This window comes from Garra rufa, chromosome 25 (assembly GCF_049309525.1).
Source record: "Garra rufa chromosome 25, GarRuf1.0, whole genome shotgun sequence".
NCBI lineage: Eukaryota > Metazoa > Chordata > Actinopteri > Cypriniformes > Cyprinidae > Garra > Garra rufa.
Window position 1 is genome coordinate 5,476,653 of NC_133385.1, and position 23,138 is coordinate 5,499,790.

Genomic DNA, 23,138 nt, shown 5'->3' on the forward strand with positions numbered 1-23,138 from the left:
TAATGCACTTTATAGGTGAATTTGTGTATTTTCACGCCGTGCATTTCTGATCTAACAGCTGTGAACGACTGAAATTCCCATGGTTTTTCAAAACACTCAGGGTGGGTGCTATTCACACCTGGTTTGTTTCAGTGCAAAAGTGAGTTTTTCTTTTCTAACCAGTTTCTTTCTCTCTCCCTCTCTCTTTTTTATTTCATCCGCCGTGTGCCAGGTCACGTCCCGTGCCAGATTTGGAAGAAGAGTGGCCCAAACAGAAGGACACAGCTTCAGTCAGACTCACTTTACAAGGCTGTCAAAGACACAAGCGCCAGCTGCGAGAGAAGACCTGAAACAAGAGATTTTGTGGGTCCGATGCACATCTTCACTGGGTGAGTCAAGTTTGTATGTCGTCTTTTTTTTTATTGTTTGATTGATGAGTCTTAATAGCTCTGTTGATGAAACTGCTAATGCGGTATGTGAATGAACGGAAATGCAACAGCTTCAGTTTGTTTGCATTTAAACTGATTTTCAATTTGTTTGTAAAGTGGATCTACATTTTTGTACTTTTTAATTTTTCTTTAAAGTGCATTTTGAGATTTGCATCTACAGAAGGAAGAACTGAATTCTCATTTGATTAGTGTTTAAGACTGCGGGTAAATAGGGTTAAAAATGAACTAGTAGTTATCCCCTTACTTATCCAAAAATTAAACAAGAATTTTGAAACTGACTTCATCCAGTGTTTAGATTTTGTTATACTAGAAATGTATGCAAATGAGCGCGTATTTCATTAAACAATGGCTCATTTGCATATTTAAACCTAACAGTTTAAAAAAAAACTTGTAATATAAAATTGTCAGTGTAATCAATTAACTGGGTAAGTAAGGTGATAACTATTAGTTAATGTTTTTCTTTGGTTATGCAAATTTTAAAGCATTCTTTCCTTGCAAACATGGTTTTAGATGTTTAAAAAACTTTTTGTTTTCTTGGTTATTCGAACGGTAAAGTAACATTCCATTTGATCATTTTGCATTATTGGAATGTTACATTCTGGAATGAATCTTCTCTGAACATTCTAAAACAAGTAACATTTATTGGAATGTTACATTTGAATATTCTCTGAACATTCTGAAACAAGTAACATTTAAAAAACGTCAGTTGAACATCCAACTAAAATATTCTATAAACATCATTTTAAGAGCTTTGGGTAACACTTTCTATGAAGCCCGTATTTATAATACATTATAAGGGTATTCTTAAGGCGAGACACTGCAGGTGAATAAGGTAAAAAAAAATGAACTAATAGTTATCACTTTACTTACTCAGCTGATTGATTACATTGATAATTGCAAACATATTTTGTATTACAAGTTTTCTGAAATGTTAGGTTTAAATATGCAAATGATCCATTATTTATTGAAACATGCGCTAATTTGCATACATTTCTAGTACAAAAATTGAAACACTGGATGAAGCAAGTTTTAAAATTCTTGTTTAATTTTTTGACATATTAGAGTCAAAAGACTTTACAGAGGGAATTTTGGGTATCTAATTTTGTCACGCCATAATTCAGAAAAAAACAGGAACACTATAATTTTTACCATTTTTGGGGGAATAAAATGTATTAAATCAAGCAAATTATATATGAACAAATCCCTCTGTAAAAACCTTCAGAATATAGACAGGAATAAAAATTTAAAGTTTGGTGTGTGTAAGTGCTGCTGAAGTGGAGATTTATGGCTCAGTGTAGAGGAAAAAACTCATTTTGAGAAAACAAACTTTAAAAATATGGATTGTAATTGAAATCTATTGACACAAATAGATAAAGTGCTATAAAAACTGTATCTGGATGTTTTCCTTCCCCTAGTCTGAAAAAACACTTTATGAAAAACCAAAAAGCCTAAAATCTCAAACATGAAAAAACTTTTTTGCCTGCAGTGTCTCCCCTTAACATGTAATTTGTACTAAATAAACTAAATCTAAATAACTTCATCTCATATTTATCAATTAGTGTGCACATAATGCTTGTCCTTTTAAATGTAAAAAAAAATCATAAACACATGCAGTATAATTTCTTATGATTTGATTTTGTTGAAGAATTATATGCGAGTGAATATCACTTTACACTGGTGTGTTTGAATTATATTTTCACGCACCTTTATTCATCCCACGGAGAATACGATATTTTTTAATATCTTTTATTATTTTTAAATGTGATGTTACTAAAAAATATAGTGGTATTTAGTTCACTGAATATAAAATATTATACACTAAAGACAGTCTAAAGACAATCATCTGATTTGATCAATCTTATATCAATCTTAATTTAAAAATAATATTTAGCAATTTAGTGTAAATTTTTGGCACCGTTTGTACAGCTGAACATAATTTAAAAGCTTAATGTTTTATTTTTATATGTAGACTGAGAAAATGGTTATTAAAACATAATGTCTTCAATAACCATCAATTGTTCGTAAATAGTTAAATATCAGTAATTTTGTTCTGAAAAAATATGTATATGTATATATTTTTTACGTTTGTTTTTTCCCCCTTGTTCTTGTGTCTCTCTCTCTCTCTCTCTCTCTCTCTCTCACACACACACACACACACACACCACATATTTCACACACCTCTCATTCGCACAATGACGCTGAATCTTTTCCCCTCAGAATATTTTTAGACATGCATAATATTTACTCAGAAATAATTAATATTTGTAAGAACTTTGCACAAAATTCGAATAGGAAAAAACAACCAGAAACATATCTTTAATGCAATTTTCAAAATCTGCTGAAGTTTAAAACAGACTTACTACAATAACTATTTTATCATTTATGTTTGAGTAATCATTTATATTATGTAATTAATTATAGTTATCTCAATATTAATAAACTTACTTTCAAATGCTACTCTACTTTTCAAAATGATTAGAATCCAATTTAGAATTTTGAGAAAATTTGGAAAAACACTGCTTTTGCGAATTCTCCAAAGGAAGTCTCTTAGATATAATATTATCATAAGATTGTAAAAGACATTCATTTTAAATGTAATTCCAACATTTTACTTTTACAATTATTTAATATGCATTGGGATGCTATTATTGATTTCTGGACTGCTTCAGATCAGGTGCATGAGTGAGGCGCGTCGCTCCAGACGCGTCTGCGTGCGTGAGAATCTGGTTTCGCATGGATGATGCCAGAGGTCAAGGGTCAGCGGTAGTTAATAAGAGGAGCTGTCTGAGGTCCCAGGGGTCATTCCCAAGGGTCTGACCCGCTTGTCGGCAACACTTAATGCGAGCGTAATCTTTACCTTGTCAAAGCAAACAACTGTCGCACCCTCTCAATTTAGTTTGAACGGCCCCTTGAGTAACGCTTTTGACCCGGGGGTCGTGACCTTTTTGTCTAACCCAGCGGGGAGTCAATGGAGCGGTTCTTTAGGCACGCGTGGAGGTCAGAGGTTAGACCACCTCAAACGGCCTTTTTTGTCTGAAGTCGGGAGTTTTATTTGCACGCCGGGGCCTGTGACGCATGTTGATTTTAATGCAACTGTTACGCATTTTAATGCATTTGTTAAGCATTTACATTTTTATTTTAATGCAGTTATGCATTTAATGTTTTATTTAAATGCAACTGTTGTGCATTTTAATGTTAATTTTAATGCATTTGTTATGCATTTTCATTTTTTTTAATGCAGTTATGCATTTAATTTTTTTTATTTTCATGCAACCGTTACACATTTTAATGTTGATTTTAATGCAATTGTTATGCATTTTCATTATTATTACAGTTGCTATGCGTTTTGTTTGCAATGCAAATATGCATTTTAATTTTAATCTTAATGCAATTATTCTTCATGCATTCAAATTAAAATGATTAACAATTGCACAAAATGAAATGAGAAAACAGTGAAACATTTGTTTCATCCATGCTTTTTTTTCTCTCTGTAAAGAAGAAAAAAAAAATGCTTTGCAGCATCAGTTACTAAACCCACTGGCAAAAATACACACAATTCAGCAAAAAAAAATGTGTTTTTCACAGTGCAATCTTTATTGAGTTTGTTTTGCTAGTGTTTCTTACTGAGGTAGTCTAAGAGGCTTCAGATATAAGACAGTTGACATCTACGAGATGGTGGCAGCCGCCATTTTGTGATGTGCGTGGCCTCAAAGAGATGAAGTATATTTGTGTGAGTATTTGCACAGCAACATATTAATATAATAATCCTCATGTTGTAGTATCACACCGTTTGTTTAGTTTTACTGTACAGTCGCTGAATGTGGTATCTGGGTGTGTTTAGCATGTAGCTTCTTTCACATATTTTTTCGTGCACTCCGCTAGCATTGCATTGCAATAATTGTGAATGAATGCACAGCTATTGCAATCGTAATAAATCCACTTTGGGATTTATGGTGCATCTCAAACATGCTGCTCTGTTTTGTCACTGCGGCACACTAATGGGAGCCGTGTTTAGACATAAAGGCAGCGTTGAAGTTCAGGTCATTAATAGTTGGCCGGTAACCTGTAAACAAATGCTTGTCCTTAGTTGAACTCGACGGCACAGTCGCTGCAGCACCGCAAACAACAAAAAAGAGCTAATAAACAGAGAGACGTTCCAGCTAAATAACAAAAGATAAAGCCGTTGCTGTGCAGCTCGCTCAGTCTTTAGGGATGTAATGGGCTATCTGAAGTTCGAAATTAAATATAAGCGCGTGCCGTTTTATCTGCGAGGCCGGCGATTGGTCAGAAGCCGTGGCGAGATGTGACGTGGGAGGAAAACGGCGGGGTCCCTACCTAACGCCGTAGATGATGTCCAACAGGCCGCACGATCCACGCAGACTTGCTTTCTCACTTTGCAGGCCTGCGACAAGCATTTGTTAGTGTGCAAGGACAGACGTGAGCCAGCGGCGAAGGGAACGGGTGCGCTCTCGCGCATCGGCCATGTTAGATCATTTAGACACAGAAAGACGCTGGTTAGGAAAGTAGCCCCACCTTCTGAAAAGTCACAAGTCTTCCCTCAATCCCCAGAGAGAGTGCAAAGAGAAGTGTTGAGTAAGTCCGCAAGAGCTGGAAAGAGATTTTCGCAGTTCGCAGGCTTTGTCTCTTTCTGCGCTCTCATTAGTCGAGCCGCCGAGAGGAAGAGCGAGGGGGAGAGAGAGGAAGAAAGAAAGAAAGAGAGAGCGAGAGCGTGCGCTGCAGTCGGAGGGAAAAAAAGTTTGTACAGCGAGTCCGGCCTCGAGGGGTTTCTGGAGCGAGAGCCAGAGCAAACACAAGGTTTTTTGCTGTGTCGTTTTCCTTTTAATTTATTACAATAGCGGCTGCCGTAGTGTCGGACACTGGGAAGAAATGGAGGGAAACGATAGCACGACACTTCCCTCGCTGCACGGCGAGGGTGTGTTTGAGGGAGCATCTAATGTTTTTGCCGTTTTCTTTCCCAGCCTCGTTCTGTCACCGCAAGGGAGGGATTTAAGGGAACGGGGCAGATGGACGGATGAACGAGGAGTAGAGAGAGAGAGAGAGAGAGAGAGAGAAAGGGCACGTGAGGAGAGCAGTATCGTGGGGGTGGAGCCTGTCTGATTTTCCCGCTTTCTGATTGGCTGGAAGGTCAGAGCTGTTCCTTAAATCCATTGCGGAGACTCTGATTGGTTGAATGTGGGTGTTTCTTTAAGTACAGGCACTTTTATGAACCAAGGGTTGATTTTGATTAACTAACAGGCTTTATTTTTGTTTTGCTCTTAAAGGTTTGTCCTAGCCCCAAAACATTCAATCTTAAACTATGAAAATCCTATTTAAAAATATGATTGCATTTTTGAAACTATAATGATCTAAACAAAAAGTGACTATTTTTATATTTATGTTCAGATTTGAATTAATTTATACATCCGAAAGCTGAATAAAAAAGCTTTCCGTTGATGTATGGTTTGTTAGGATAGGACAATATTTGGCCGAGATGCAACTATGAACTATGAACTATTCAAATGAAGTTCTTAGCAATGCATATTACTAATCAAAGTAAGTAATTAAGATTTGATATATTTACGGTAGGAAATTTACTAAATATCTTAATGGAACATGATCTTTACTTATCCTAATGATTTTTGGCATCGGAGACCCATACAATGTGTTGTTGAATATTTCTACAGATATATCCATGCTACTCATGACTGGGATTGTGGTCCAGGGTCACATATGACTCTTGATTTATGAAAAAGACAAAGCTAAATCTCATTAGTTAACAGAAAATTTCTGTTGTGCATCATTTCCCATCTTTTTTTCTTTTCAATTATCCAAAGTGTGAAAATATTATTTTATTAGTGTTCAGATGCATAAAATGCTTGTGATGAAATTAGCTTGAAGGATGCAAAATAAAATGCAATTTCTACCACACAATGAATCATCATTTAAGATGTGGTGGAATTGACAATATATGTCCATTATTGGACGAGGTTAGTAGACAAAATTAAATGAGGTAGTAAGAGTTTAACATCTGTTTTAGGAAAATCCAAAAAACTTGCTGGCTAAAGGAATAGTTTGCACAAAAATCTATTCTGTCTTTAATTACTTACCTAGGCAGCTCTTTTCCGTACATCATTTCCATCATAATGGTAGTCCATATGACTAGCCGTGAGAAGTCATATAATGCTTTATTTAAGGAAGACACTGAAGTTTAAGTTGTTGGTCAACAAAAAACCTTGCTTTTTTTCATGTTCATGTCCAGAATTCAAAATTCGGACACGTGAACCAGCGCCATTTTGGCTTCAAGTACTTGGACGTGCTGTTTATTTCTATGGTTATTTGAAGTGTTATTATTCCTTGTGTGATTATTCAGAAATGTCTACCTTGTGTTCAAGAGAAACAACCTGCAGCATTCAGGGATTTGAAATGTTAACATGAACTTTTAAAGCTAACCTTTAAAGCAACCAAATGAATGTTTGATGGAAAAAAGGGCTAAAAATAAACCCACAGTTTATGTTCAGAAACAGTGTGGAATTCAGTTTCAAATAGTTTTTCTGCAGAAAGTTGCATTCTTCTGCTGTGTTTCCACTCATTCTTTCTTTCATTCTGGTGGGATTATCTGTGTGTGTGTGCATGTGTGTGAAGAAAACACACTGAGTCTGCGCACTGGGGGAGGAGTATCTATGTCACACTCCCTCTCTCTCTCCGTCTTTCTCCTCCCGCTCCGTACTTGCAGTTTTTCCACCCTCCCACTTCTCTCTCTCTTTATTTGTCTCTCTCTCTCTCTCTCCCTCTCTCTCTCCCTCTCAAGTGCAAGGCCATGTGGGACGTCTGATGAGGAGTTTCACCCCTCTACGTCTCCAGTTTCATATCTCTCTTTCCCTCTCCACCGCTCTTTCGCTTTCCGTGCGGTTCCTCAAGCTCCGCTGTCTTTGCAAGGTGGAGACCCGCTGGAGACTAGTTTAGAGAGTGTAAGGGGGGGGAAAGGGGTAAGAAAAAACCAGGCTGCTTTTTTTTTTGGCCGTGAGGGCCTCCTGAATAGAGCGCGACAGAGGCTCTACCACAAGCCTGCCAACACGCTCCCATTTTCCAGCATGTTCCTGTGCTTTTTCGTTCAGCCGATTGCGGAATTGTAGCAAGGTTTGCGGCTGCATTTGGTTCGCAAAGTGCCTGTTTTGATGCTTTCTTTTTCGATTTCAGTGAGCGGCCGAATCCACCTTGACCCGCAGCCCACGCCATCGCAGCGCCAGGCCCCTCAGAGCGCTGAAAACCTGCTGGATTTGCCATTTGGAAGTACTGACCTGCGACTTACCCGTTCCCAAGCATTCGGACAGGAGATTCAGGAGTGAAGCTGCTCCACTTTGGGACGGAGGCCAATTGCTCACAAAAGGCGAGTGAAAATTTCAGTGATCTGCATGAGGAAACGTTGGGGGTGAGTGGAAAACGCAAACTCGCATGCATCCGTGCAACTATCGCAGAAAAAAGTGAAGGATGGTTGCGAGGGGAGGGGAAGACACCGAAAAAGAGGATCGTGAAAGAAGAGGTGGGGGCATTTATTCAAGCCTGCTTGATGCTCCTCCGGCCTTCGAGAGTCGATCGCATGTGCCGTGGTAACCGCGGGACCATTTGCATGCGGCAGACACGCTAATTGTGTGTTTGCTAACACGCACCATTCAGCAAGAAGCGCTCCGGTCCACAGACGGGGTTCACACACGCCTCCCAGACGCCCCGGAGGCCTCCTATTGTTCCAGAGGCCCAGCCGAGCAGCCGGCGAGCCTAACCAGAGCCCTGCGCAGGCCTGCCGAGAGGGGGAACTGGAATTCGAGACCAGACGGGATAGCGGAACAGGACAGACTCGCAGCCCTTCTCTCTCTCTTTCTCTCCGCAGCAAGAAAAAAGAGGCCTATGGAAAGCGCTGCCTCCGGACACTGACGTCCTCGCAGATGTGTGTAAGTCACAGCAGCGTGTTCGCGTGTTTGAATGCATGTGTGTGTGCATGCTTTCTTCCTTTTTCGATGCACAGATTGCTTACGTGCCGATAATGTTTATAACATGCATTTCTGAAGCACAGTATACGGCGATTAAAATGCACCGATTCGGGTCAAATGCAAATGACACCAGCAGACTTCTTTTGTGCATTTTCACTTTTATTGCAATTTGGGTTTATGAAGCATTGCTTAATTCAATATTATTCCGAAGTGCGTTGCGATGCATCCTAAATAAATGTCAGACTGCAGTTATCTTTCGGATGCGTTGAAATTTGCAAGTATGCTTATGCTGATACTTTTCAACCACGTTGAGAGTTTTATACGTAGCGGCCTTGTTTTATTAAATATAACACAGTGAAAGAGATAGTTATCTGTATTTATATTTGGGTCAATTTTTTTTCTTTCTAAATTATAATCGGTAGCAAGAGGCCTGGCTTTACTCTTTGTATTTGGCTTCTATTGAATTACAGTCTTGGCAGCAGAACTGGGCCTTTGATCCACCGTACTGTGCTAACTGTGATTTTATTTAGTGCAATCTTTTTCTTCTTTTGAATTTAAATTTATTTTAATTGCCATTGTATACAATGTATATACAATGTTTTTGTGCTTTTTGAAGAAAAATATTTTTAATCTACAGAATGCACATGTGGTTCGCACTATTAAGGTAAAACGTTTGCACCACGCATTTAAAAAAGCAACAAAAAATATGATATATTTCTGATAATTATGTTTTAACACATTTATGATTAAATTAATAACTAGCAACGCTTGTGAGATTTTTCTTTATGTATGTATTTTTAAAGTTTTTAAGACAATATGGTGACCCTAAGTTTTAAGTATAAGTTATACATCTATATGCATCAGGATCTTTCATCAATTAAAAATAAATAAGACATTTGTTTTTATAAATATATTCCCTAAATAATATTACAGTGAATATTTATTTACAATCTGATATTTACGATTTAGAAAATTTCGGATTGTATTTTTTGTAAACGTTTTTTTTTTTTTTTTTATAAATCTCAGTTTTTAAGACAGAGAGTTTGATTTTCTGTTATAATGCGTGTGGTGTAGATTTATGCCTTCCAACCAAATACTCCTGCCATAACTGTCATTGTGGGTGTGGAATTATTCAATTGGATTCCCGGATTGTGGCTTAGTGTGTGTTTGTGTGTGTGTGTGATTTTACCTGCAGTTGTCATTGAATTTGCTGACTTTGCGACTTCACTGTGGTTGGCAAAGAACTGCCAGAGCAAGAACAGGGCACTTTAACATGCCCATTTTAATTGTGAAATGTATGTTAGCTCTGCACACACACACACACACACACACACACACACACACACACACACGTAAAAGTTTTTTTCAAAAATACATATTTATCACAGTAAAAATGTAGCACACAGCTTTAAATTGAATTTTGGGATAGTTGTAAATAGTTGCACATCGACTGGTCAGGCACACAGTTAGAAGTACTTCAAAAATACATATTTATTATGGTAAAAATTTATCACACAGCTTTAAATTAAATTTTGGGATAATTCTAAATATTTGTGAACTCAATTGGTCACACACACACACACATACACACACACACACACACACACACACACGGTCTGCAGTGAGGGGGTCTCATTCCTCAGTAGTTTGGGCCTCAGTGTGTGTGAAGTTCAAGTCCACCATTTTGATTCAGTGTGTGAATCAAGCTCTATCGGTACTTTTAGGTAATATAAATAGATCAAATCTATTGTACTGACAAATAAACACACCCATACTATTTTTTTAATAGTTGCAATTATATTTTAAGACAATTTTATGTCAAAAAATTGCTTTACTAAAACACACACACACACACACACACACAACACACACACACTTCGTTTTTACGAAGTCCTAGTTTTATTTTATACTTTAAATACATTTTTTAATCTCTTTGCATTTATCTTGTGCACACTGTTGAAAACTAAACACTGGTGTCTATTAGTGTATGAACACACACTTTTATCTAACTTCATTTCGAAGATATCTGCGGTCCTCATTTGAATAAAATTGATCATAAATGTTTTTTTTCTCTTTTTATTTGTAATTTAATGGGTTAGAGTTAGTTTATTTAAATTATAATATGCTTAATGTAAAATCAGTATAATTTTATGGAAAAATTTGTTTTGCATTGTCTTCAACGTGTGTGTGTGTGTGTGTGTGTGTGTGTGTGTGTACTCGCCTTTTTTTTAAAACATATTTAATCTTTTAACATTTTAAACATGACAAGAATCACAGATATTTTAACATATATAACATTTAGTGTGTGATTGTGAATGTTCGTCTATTAGTGTGTGTATTGTCTAACTTACTGTATACAGTTTAGTCCCAAAATAACAGTGCAGAATGTTTAATATTTCACAGCTTTTATGATGCACTGCGGGACATTTATTCTACTGCATTTTATTTTTGGTTTAATCCATTTAAGTATTTTTAATCCTATTATATTTGTAGTAACTGTCTTTGTTTCTGATGTTTTGCATGTAATGTGTTTAGGACATGAACAGTGTAATACAAACACACAACATTTATTCCGTATTATTTTTAAATATACCGCACATGTGTTTGTAAAATATAATATAATTAATTTCATCAAAATGTGTTGCTCTTTTCCAAAGTCCGAGCTTTCATTGAGTTCTCCACAACCTTCGGATAATTTGTGTTAGCTGACAGATTTATTGGGTCATTTACTGCTAGATAATCCTTTGTAAAGTTTGTTGCATGATTGTTAGTGGCATAACGGATTTACACATCTTTCTGTGTTTTTGCAATTTGCACCAAATGTTTTGCAGAAAAGTCAGACAAAGTAAAAGGAAGAAAGAGTGTGCGTTCGTGTGCATGTATAGTCATGAGTCACTTACAATTAAAATACAATTACAGTCTGTAAATAGATATCTGAACATAGTTTTTAAATTCACAAAAAAGGTTGGAAAATAAAGTTTTGGCGTTAAAGATATATTAACACAAAATATTGCATATTATATTTACATTTAAAAGCCATTATCTAAAATATGTTCTCTTTTTAAAAACACTCTACACAGTACATTTGCTCATAATAAAGCATGTTAAAGAAAATGTATTTTTATGCATAAAAGAATACAGATTTTTTCACATCGCAAGATGTTTTAGATTTTGAAATCTATATATGTATAATCTTTTAAAGTCACAGTAATTCTTTCTATAATATAAATGTGACCGTATTATATTCGGTAGGTGATACAAATTTCTGTTTTTTAATTTTATATTAAAAAAGATGACACAATATAAATTTATATTTATACTACCTTATTTTACGAAATGTTTACGTGCTTTAATGAGAAATGCATTCAAAATGTACTGGCTTTTTTACAACTAATGTTAAGTCTTTTTTTGCATAATTGCTAAATTTGAATTACATGTTCACATTTAATTTTTTTATTCACATTGATTAGGGCATATTCTGTTTTTTCCTTCATAATCACAGATTTAATTGCTGAGTACTTCACCTTTTGTTGATCTTTGATCAATAATTCACTAAATAAATCTGTCGCAGTCATCAATTAACCGTATTGAGGATTTACCTCATTAAACAAACAGTGAAATGTTTATGAACAGCATGGTTTAATTATGAAAAAAGCAGATGTGCTTTTAAACTCGCATGTATAAAGTTGAATGAAATACCACAAATACGGCACTAAATGAAATATTACATAAACTGTACTTTTAAGCAAAAAAAAGTGCTAATTTTACAAAATGATAATTATATATTTTAATGTGTTTTTCTTTAGGCACAAGTGAAGTTTGAAATGGACAAACCAAGATGCAGCCCTGCACAGGTGAGTACGGATATATTTTTTAACTACTTAATTGATGTGATTAATAATAATAATAAAACTTTAATTTAAAAAATGAATGCATGTGCATTTAACAATTACATGTAGTCATTTTATATTTATTGATAAGATTCTAAACTAAACTATGAGTTCAAGTTCAAGTTCACCAGAAGGTGTTACACTAAAATGCATTGATTTTTTTTTTTTTTTTTTTTTTACAATTATTTTATGTTTAATGAATCAGAAATAGTTTTTAGAAAAGACAGAATGTGTTTTTAGACAGTATAGTGAATATAATGCACTATTGTACGTTCTACCCTGGTGGGAAACACATTTCTAATCTTATGCACCTGATAGTGTCGCCCTCTAGAGTCTGGCCCCGCCATTGCTGGTGCAGGGCCAATTTAACAATCCCATAATCACAAAACAGATGTCAAAATTCATTTGTAAAATGCCCATTGCAATTGCCGCCGTAGAGTTAAATTATTTAACTTTAGCAGCATTACAAACTGATTCGAAAGAGGAAGTAAGGCAAGACACTACAGGAAAAAACATGTTGGTCAATTTTGGGATTTTGCTTTTCATAATGTGCTGACTAAAGCAAATTACACTTTTAAGTGTTTATTTTATTGCACTTAATCTATTCGCTTCTATTGATTTCACTTACAATATTTTACATATGCCTAAAACAATTATCTCAAAATGAATTTCTCCACTTCAGCAGCACTTACACATACCAAAATTTACAATTTTATTCCTTTCTCTATTCTGAAGGTTTTTACTGAGGGGTTTGTTCATATATTATTCACCTGATTTTATTATGAACTTTATCTATTTGCTTCTGTAGATATCTATAACAATACATCTTTAAGTGCCGTTTTCTCAAAATGAGTTTGTTTCTCCATTTCAGCTGCACTTATATACACCAAAATTTAGAGTTTTATTCCTCTCTCTCTATTGTGAAGGTTTTGTTCATATATCATTTGCCTGATTTTATTATTGAACTTTATCTATTTTGCATCTGTAGATTTCAATTACAATACATACTGTATTTAAATGCCATTTTCCCAAAATGAGTTTTTTCTCCACTTCAGCAGCACTTACATACACCAAATTTTACAGTTTTATTCCTCTCTATATTCTGAAGGTATTAATAGAGGGTCTTGTTCATATATAATTTCCTGATTTTATTATTGAACTTTATCTATTTTGCAGCTGTAGATTTCAATTACATCTTTAAATGCCGTTTTCTCAAAATGAGTTAGTTTCTCCACTTCAGCAGCACTTATATACACCAAAATTTAGAGTTTTATTCCTCTCTCTATTCTGAAGGTTTCGTTCATATATCATTTGCCTGATTTTATTATTGAACTTTATCTATTTTGCATCTGTAGATTTCAATTACAATACATACTGTATTTAAATGCCATTTTCCCAAAATGAGTTTTTTCTCCACTTCAGCAGCACTTACATTCACCAAATTTTACAGTTTTATTCCTCTCTCTATTCTGAAGGTTTTTATAGAGGGTTTTGTTCATATATAATTTCCTGATTTTAATATTGAACTTTATCTATTTTGCAGCTGTAGATTTTAATTACATCTTTAAATGCCGTTTTCTCAAAATGAGTTAGTTTCTCCATTTCAGCTGCACTTATATACACCAAAATTTAGAGTTTTATTCCTCTCTCTATTGTGAAGGTTTTGTTCATATATCATTTGACTGATTATATTTTTGAACTTTATCTATTTTGCGTCTGTAGATTTCAATTACAATACATACTGAATTTAAATGCCATTTTCCCAAAATTAGTTTTTTCTCCACTTCAGCAGCACTTACATACAACAAATTTTACAGTTTTATTCCTCTCTATATTCTGAAGGTTTTAATAGAGGGTTTTGTTCATATATAATTTCCTGATTTTATTATTGAACTTTATCTATTTTGCAGCTGTAGATTTCAATTACATCTTTAAATGCCGTTTTCTCAAAATGAGTTAGTTTCTCCACTTCAGCAGCACTTATATACACCAAAATTTAGAGTTTTATTCCTCTCTCTATTGTGAAGGTTTCGTTCATATATCATTTGCCTGATTTTATTATTGAACTTTATCTATTTTGCATCTGTAGATTTCAATTACAATACATACTGTATTTAAATGCCATTTTCCCAAAATTAGTTTTTTCTCCACTTCAGCAGCACTTACATTCACCAAATTTTACAGTTTTATTCCTCTCTCTATTCTGAAGGTTTTTATAGAGGGTTTTGTTCATATATAATTTCCTGATTTTAATATTGAACTTTATCTATTTTGCAGCTGTAGATTTTAATTACATCTTTAAATGCCGTTTTCTCAAAATGAGTTAGTTTCACCATTTCAGCTGCACTTATATACACCAAAATTTAGAGTTTTATTCCTCTCGCTATTGTGAAGGTTTTGTTCATATATCATTTGACTGATTATATTTTTGAACTTTATCTATTTTGCATCTGTAGATTTCAATTACAATACATACTGTATTTAAATGCCATTTTCCCAAAATGAGTTTTTTCTCCACTTCAGCAGCACTTACATTCACCAAATATTACAGTTTTATTCCTCTCTCTATTCTGAAGGTTTTTATAGAGGGTTTTGTTCATATATAATTTCCTGATTTTAATATTGAACTTTATCTATTTTGCAGCTGTAGATTTCAATTACATCTTTAAATGCCGTTTTCTCAAAATGAGTTAGTTTCTCCATTTCAGCTGCACTTATATACACCAAAATTTAGAGTTTTATTCCTCTCTCTATTGTGAAGGTTTCGTTCATATATCATTTGCCTGATTTTATTATTGAACTTTATCTATTTTGCATCTGTAGATTTCAATTACAATACATACTGTATTTAAATGCCATTTTCCCAAAATTAGTTTTTTCTCCACTTCAGCAGCACTTACATTCACCAAATATTACAGTTTTATTCCTCTCTCTATTCTGAAGGTTTTTATAGAGGGTTTTGTTCATATATAATTTCCTGATTTTAATATTGAACTTTATCTATTTTGCAGCTGTAGATTTCAATTACATCTTTAAATGCCGTTTTCTCAAAATGAGTTAGTTTCTCCATTTCAGCTGCACTTATATACACCAAAATTTAGAGTTTTATTCCTCTCTCTATTGTGAAGGTTTTGTTCATATATCATTTGACTGATTATATTTTTGAACTTTATCTATTTTGCGTCTGTAGATTTCAATTACAATACATACTGCATTTAAATGCCATTTTCCCAAAATTAGTTTTTTCTCCACTTCAGCAGCACTTACATACACCAAATTTTACAGTTTTATTCCTCTCTATATTCTGAAGATTTTTATAGAAGGGTTTGTTCATATATCATTGCCTGATTTTATTATTGAACTTTGTCTATTTTGCATCTGTAGATTTCACTTACAATAAACATCTTTGCCGTTTTCTCATAAATTAGTTTGTGTCTCCACTTCAGCACTTATATACACCAAAACAAAATAAGGTTTATATAGAGGGGTTTGTTCATATATCATTCACCTGATTTTATTATTAAAGTTTATCTTTTGCTTCTGTAGAATTATATTACAGTATTTTATATTCAATAACAATTCTCACAAAATGAGTTTGTTTCTCCACTTCAGCAGCACCTAGATAGACCAAAAGGGTTTTTTTCATGTCATTCTCTTGATTTTATTATCAAACTTTATTTATGTGCATCTCAATGTGCATTTCAATTACAATACACCTTTGAATGCCGTTTTCTCAAAAAGAGTTTGTATCTCCACTTCAGCAGCACTTACACACACCAAAATTTACAGTTTTATTCCTATCTCTATTCTGAAGGTTTTTATAGTGGGGTTTGTTCATATGTGATTTATAGAACATTTTATTCCAACAAGCATGGTGAAAATGAAAATGACAGTGTTTGCTGAATTATGAAGTGATTAAAACAGAAATCCAAACCCCCTCTTTATAAATCTTTAAAATGTCAACATAATGTAACAAGAATTTTGCATCTGGCTTTATGCAGTGTTCATGTTCTGGAAATGTATTGTTTGCTTTTTTTAAATCTAACATTTCGGAACACTTACAATATGAATAAATGTCATATATTCTTAATGTAATCACTCAACTAGGGAAGTATGGTAAAATCAGCCACTGTGGACATATTTCCAGATTTTTTTGAACGTATTTGCCTGCCTGTTGGTCACAACAAAGCTGTGGGTGCTGTCAGAGCTCCTGTGTAATTTGTTGGGTAAATGTTTTGTGCTTTTATTGAAGTTTTCATTTTTTATTAATGTCTTTTCATTCCTAAGTGGAGGTTGAGAGACAAACTCGTTCAAAGGCAGCTGGATGTTTTACCACTGACAGCAAAATGGCTTCAAATTTGTAGAATAATTTGTTTTTGTTTAATATTTGTCAAAAAATTGGTTAGTTGTCATCGTCTTGTTTACAGCTGATTATTATTTCTCACTTTTACGGTAATAATTGATAATGGCTATATTTCTGTTTGCTCTAAAATGCATGACTTTAGATAGAAAAATAATGGGTGGGAGATGAGTGTTAGCAATGAAGACCATCACTCTTAAAAATAAATGCTCTTCTATGGAATCACTGCAAAACCCCTTTTTGGGATCTCTACACTCTTAAAAATAAAGGTGCTTCACGATGCCATAGACGAACCTTTTTTGTCTAAATGGTTCCATAAAGAACCTTAAACATCTGAAGAACCTGTCTGTTTCTTTGTGAAAGAAGTTGAAAGAAGGTTCTTCAGATTAAGAAAAATGGTTCTTCTATGGCATCGCTTGAAGAACCTTCTAAAGCACCTTTATTTGTGCCTTTTATGGTTTCATGAAGAACCTTTAACATACTCTTAAAAATAAAGTTTATTTTTTTGGCATTGATGGTTCTATGAAAAACTATTAAAATCAATGCAACCTTAATGGCTCTTTATAGTAGAAAAAGGTTCCTCAGATTATTATTATTATTATTAACCCAAAATGGTTCTTCTGTTGCATCACTATGAAAAGTTTCTTAATGGAACTATAAAGAACCATTTTTTCTCAGTTTGAAGAACATTTTAATAATCTGATGAACCTTTTTCCACTACAGAACCTTATGTGCATTGGAAAGAATCCATGGATGTTAATAGTTCCTCATGAAACCATCAATCCAAATAAAAATCTTGTGGAAGAAGGTTCTTTAGATGATTTAAAATGCTCTTAAAACAAACAAAGAAAAATGGTTCTTTTAAGAAATGCTCACTGAACGATTCTTTTGGGAATCCAGAATGCTTCTTCTAAGACTGCTGTGAAAACCCCCTTTTGAAAACTTTTAAGAAACCAAGAAAGAAATAACAGCATTCCTTCTTATTTAGCCGCTTAATTGTCGCCAACTGACTGCATGTAAATAAGCGCCTTCACAGCATCCATCTGCCCCTCTCAGAGTCCTGACCTTGGATCCGAGCCATAAACTTATTTTTTCAGCATTGGCAAGGATCTATAGCAGCATTGTGACCTCTCTCACCACCTTTACCAGCTGAAATCCCTCCTAGTTTGGCTAGTTAGAGCAGTTCTGGGGAATATCTGCCGTATTTTTCTCGCACTGGGTAAACTCTGCATTGTCGAGAAAGGAAAAAACACTGTAAGATACATTTTTACATCCTTTGTTCATGTTAGGGTTAACTAGCTTTAACATTATGTTAGTAAATGTAGAAACTAAAATTACTTGAACAGTATTTATTAATCTTCGTTATTGTAAATTAGTTTTACGCAAAAGGCCAGGATTGTTTTTACACCCATTATTTTCCAGAATCAACAGTTAATTTGTTCATGGATTTGTCATATAAATAATTAGGCTATAAACAATAGTTAGAAGTTGCGAATGGAAATAATCACTTGAGTTAAACTTGCATGGCTTTTTTGATGTGCATCTATTAAATAATTTGGTAAATGTGTTTCCATCATAGTATATGCATTAAAAAAATTATGAACATTTTAGAAATATTACCTGGAAAAAAATATGTTTTATTTTATTTTTATGCATTCAATTATAAGCAATTGTCCCGAATTTGAATACAAATAAGTGGATGGACATCTCGTTATTATTATTATTATTATTATTATTGCTGTTGTTTTATATTCAAGGAAAGGAGTTAAACAAGTTTGTTCGCTACTAGTAGGCAATGCTAGTCTTACACAACAGGCCCCGGATTGTCTTCGTACCAGTTACTGCTGCCCTTCTGCTTGGCTTTGGCATAAAACACCCTCCATATTGCTGTGTAAAAATGAATTATGAACTATATTGCATAACTGTACCCAATGCACGCAAATTTCCATGCCACCTCCTGTAGGAGCGCAGCACAGAAATCTCTCTGAGAGTTCCTCTCCCACCAACCTGTGTCTGCTTACATTTCCACCGAGCAGATGGCCACGCGGCATGGCATGGGATCTCGCACGGTGTGACGCGCTCACATATGTAACGGGAAAACTTCTCAAGTGGAGCGTAAAGGAGAAGTTGGTTGGTTTCTGATTAAAAGTCTAAATACAATTTGAAACTGTACTCACCCTCAGGCCATCCGAGATGCAGATGAGTTTGTTTCTTCATCAGATTTGGAGAAACGTAGCATTCCATCACTTGTTCACCAATGGATGTGAATGGGTGCCGCCAGAATGAGAGTCCAAACAGCTGATAAAAACATCACAATAATCCACAAGTAATCCACACCACTCCAGTCCATCAGTTAACATCTTGAGAAGCCAAAAGCTACGTTTGTAAGAAACGGATCTATCATTAAGACGTTTTTAACTTTAAACCTTCACTTCTGGCTAAAATATGAGTCCTCTATCCATAATCCATAACATTGCTTTCTCGAGTAAAAAAGTCACCTGGTCTGAATCAAGCCAAAACAGTTAAAAACAAATATGTGGGTGAATTTTGATGTGAGAGACAACAGGAGATGAACTATTTCAATGGAGGAAGTGTTATTATGGATTATGGAGTCGTATTTTGGCCAAAAACGTCTTAATAATGGATTTATTTCTTACAAACACGCAGCTTTTGGCTTTACAAGATGTGGACTGGAGTGGTTTGGATTACTTGTGGATTATTGTGATGTTTTTATCAGCTGTTTGGACTCTCATTCTGACGGCACCCATTCACATCCATTGGTGAGCAAGTGATGCAATGCTACATTTCTCCAAATCTGATGAAAAACAAACTCATCTACATCTTGGATGGCCTGAGGGTGAGCACAATTTAATAAAATTATTTTTTTTTAATGGGAAAACTTCACAAGCAGAACGTAAAGGAGAAATATTTGGTTGTTTTCTGATTAAAAGTCTAAATACAATTTATAATTGTAGTCACCCTCAGACCATCCAACACTCTTAATAATAAAAGTTTATTGACCTCAATGGTTCTATGAAGAACCTTGAACATCCATGGAACCTTTTAAATTCAGAAAAGGTTCTTTATAGTCGAAAAAGGTTCTTTAGATTTTTTAAATGTTCTTCAAAACTAGTTCTTCTGTTGCCTCGTGGCAAAAACACCCTTTTGGAATCTTCATTTTTAAGAGTGAAGATGTAGATGAATTTGTTTCTTCATCAGATTTGGAGAAACGTAGCATTGCATCACTTGCTCACCAATGGATGTGAATGGGTGCCGTCAGAATGAGAGTCCAAACAGCTGATAAAAACATCACAATAATCCACAAGCAATCCACACCACTCCAGTCCATCAGTTAATGTTTTGAGAAGCCAAAAGCTGCCTGTTTGTAAGAAATAAATCCATTATTAAGACGTTTTTGGCCAAAATACGACTCCATAATCCATAATAACACTTCCTCCAATAACACTTCATAAATCTTAAATAGCATGAGGGTGAGTACGGTTTCATCAAATTTTATTTTTTGGGTAAACAAACTCATCTTGGCCTGACAACATTGTTAGCTAATATGAACATAGGCTCCAGATTAGCTGGAAAGGTCGCAATTGCTAATGCGCAGATCAAGGTTAGGGACATCTACTATCATGAAAGAGGCCTGAGAGGGTCGAGATATGTTGATGGCGCTCTAATAATAGCATAGCAACAGATGCATTTCTATCTGGCGGTGGCAGGGGGTTCAGGCGGGGTACGAGGCCATGGAGGGCGACGCGGCTAATGAGTCATTTCAATCAAGCGAAGGCTCTCTGAATCACAAAACATGGCCGATTAATAGAGCAGATAGTTGGGCAGTGTTCAGATGCTAAACCATGAGAAATCGGATGTTACATGGATGTAGGAACAATTCAAAAAGTGCCATTTCTTGCTTTTATAAATCAGCCTCACTCTCACTCATATAAGAAAGTTTAAGAACTAAATCATGTGTTGTCATTAAAACATATTTAGGCAAAAATATTTGATGTGCATTTGGTTAATTGTTCAGTAAATGTGTTCGTAGTCAAACTTTGATAATTTGAAGTACATGAAGATGAAATATCTTCATGTACTTCAAATTATCATCAAAGTTTGAATTAAAAAATGTACTTTTTAAAAGTTTTATTTGAAAAAATTACTTTATTTTTATTTTATTTCGTTTTATTTGTGTCAAATCCAGCATTTTTAAGCAATAAAAAAGCAAAAAATAAAATAAAATAAGTTTACTTTATTATTATTATTATTATTGTTATTATTATTATTATTATTTTTTTTTTTCCAGCACTTAAAGGCAATACCCTAAACTTTAAATAAATAAAATGAATGAATGAAGGCATTTAGCTTTTTAAAAGTACATACATTTTAATGCACATTTTTATTTTGAATAAATAAATTACTTATATTATTTACTGTAATATAGATAGATGGACAGAGAGACAGATATAGACAGTGGATGGACACCTGGTTTCTATTGTTATTGTTGTTTTATATTATTATTTTATTTTATTTTGTTCTATTTGTGTTCAATCCAGACTTTTTATGCAATTAAAATTTACATATTTCCTTCTTTTCTTTTTTTCACATACGTTTCATTAAAAAAAAACTTGAAAATTTATTTGATATATTTTTTATTATTATTATTATCATTATTATTATTATTATTATTATTATTATTATTATGCATTTTTATGCAATACCTTAAAATGTAAAAAAATGTGACTATGGATAAAAAGTTATGGAATTTTAGATTTTAAAAAGTACATACATTTTAATAAACATTTTTATTTTATAATAAATTATTTTATTTATTGCAATAGATAGATAGATAGACAGATAGATAGATAGATAGATAGATAGATAGATATAGATAGATAGATAGAAAAGCTTACTTTTTTAGTTTATACTATATAGATTTTTTTATTTTATTTTATTTCCAGCACTTTTGTGCAATATCCTAAAATGTAAAAAAAAAAAAAAAAAAGATAAATATGGATTAAATGGATATGAATAAAATAAAAAAGTATGTAATTTTAAATTTAAAAGTACATACATTTTAATGCACATTTTTATTTTGATTAAATAAATTGCTTATTTTATTTATTGTAATATAGATCAATAAATAGCCAGACAGACAGACAGATATTTTTTGTAATACCCCAAATTTTAACTGGAAATTAGTGGATAGACACCTGTTTAAAATTTTAAATCATAAATAAAATTTAAATGGATGGAATTACATAAATTTTAATGCACATTTTCATTGTGATTAAAGAATTACTTATTTTATAATAAATTACTTTTACTTTTTACCAGATAGATAGATCAATAGATATTTGTTGCAATACCCCAAAATGTGATTACAAATTAGTGGATGATAAAATTATAATTTCACATTTGCTTGTGAATTATAAAATGCATCACTGCATCACGTATGCATTAAGATTTCCAATAAAACTGAAAAGTTTAAAACTTTACATCTCACACAAAGCTAGTGTATACTATAAAAAGAGTTGCATTAACCATTTTTGTCTTTCTTTTAGGAACTTGACAAGCATGGTCACTATGAGCGCTCATGATACGGAAAGAGCAGCAAGAAGAAATCCTCCTGTTGTGCTTCACGTTGAGTTGGAGCAACATGCGGGTGAGTAAATCAGTTTGATTCTCGTGCGAACTGCTGCTTTAAGGCTTTTGGCGTGTCGTGGGGTACAGTACACGAGACTGTAAGCGGCTGTGAGTCGAGTTGTCAGGTGCTGTTGGCAAAGGTTAACGCTCTGCTTTAATAACAGGATGCAGCTGCTCTCCTTCATGAATACACCAGACTGACTCAGTGCGCCTCGGACCAGAGACATGGACCATAAGTCTTTTCTGGCCTGTCACTAAATAGCTTTTTCACATTGTATCAGTTACAGAGAACTGAGGAAACTCTGGCGTTAACAAGGCGAAAAACGGTTCAATTCAGGTTACGCGATGGAAAAAAACGTGCACGACCGCCACGGATCCGCTCCGGTCGAGGGCCTCCGTTGGGCATTGTCTCGCGGCTATGACAAATACGGTGAGCGTTTGGGGAAATTACCAACAAATAAGGTGGAAACAGTTGGTTGAATGATAGCGAGGAGGAAATCGGAGCGAGCCGGATTCCTCTGGCTATTGTAGGTCCGGTCTGCGCGCCGCGACTGTACTGAGGAACCTGATCCGGCCCTCATTGATTGATCATTGCTCCACATTCCTCTGCCCTTTGAAGTCTGCGGTCAGATTCAAAGCCGGCCCGGCGAAACCCTTCCCAGAGGCTCATTGTCTTGGTTTGAGCTCTGGAGTGTCCAAATCCTGTGCATCTGCTCGGCGAGGCTCATTATTTAGTCGTGCTGCTGTTTAGTGATGTTTACACCAGCGGATGTGGCCTCTAGTGCTCCTACAAGCATAGGTTTTTTTAAGAGGCCATAGTAAAGAA

The 23,138-nt window shown here is 34.3% G+C and overlaps 1 long non-coding RNA gene across 1 annotated transcript; it reads left to right on the forward strand.

Annotated features, from left to right (window-relative positions):
* Positions 1-7,497: 7,497 nt before the first annotated feature.
* Positions 7,498-22,331, forward strand: LOC141301135 (uncharacterized). The gene is made up of 3 exons (XR_012342112.1): positions 7,498-8,374; positions 12,220-12,267; positions 22,231-22,331. It is a non-coding gene; the product is annotated as an uncharacterized lncRNA (long non-coding RNA).
* Positions 22,332-23,138: the final 807 nt, after the last annotated feature.